Here is a 558-nt window from a genome sequence, read left to right on the forward strand (position 1 = left end):
AATTCATGGGCACTTAACTGGGCTGAGACGTGATTTTTTTAACAGCACACAGCACTGTATTTGAGTTTAAGCTGAAGTTTTCTTCGTGCCCTTACGACCAATGTTACTATTCATGTATTTATGTCTGCCATCGCTCAATAATAATTCTGAGGACTGACAACAAGCACTCTTCTGAATCAAGACGTGTTAAAGATGGTAGTGTCACTCTTAAGTCTGCAAGCAAAACCAAGTACACACTGCCACAGTTGGCTGTGAAAGAACGTTCAGCTATTTGTTCATATTTAATAATGGTCCCATCATAACAAGGATGAGAGAACTCATTTCCAGTGTCACAGAATGTTACACAGTCAGCAGTCCATGTAGTTTTTCTTGTAACATGTACAAATGTTTGGAGTTTCACGGTAGAAATAGTAGTTGAGTGACACAAAGTACCCAAGACATTATTGCTATGCTGGAGTCCAGAAAGCTCGTGCCTGGCAAAAGGTTTTTTTAAAAAATCATTTCTTCTACCAAGCAAGTCATGTTTGTTTAGGATAAAGGGGAAGTAGATTATCCAGG

The sequence above is a fragment of the Pogona vitticeps genome, chromosome 2, assembly GCF_051106095.1.
Source record: "Pogona vitticeps strain Pit_001003342236 chromosome 2, PviZW2.1, whole genome shotgun sequence".
NCBI lineage: Eukaryota > Metazoa > Chordata > Lepidosauria > Squamata > Agamidae > Pogona > Pogona vitticeps.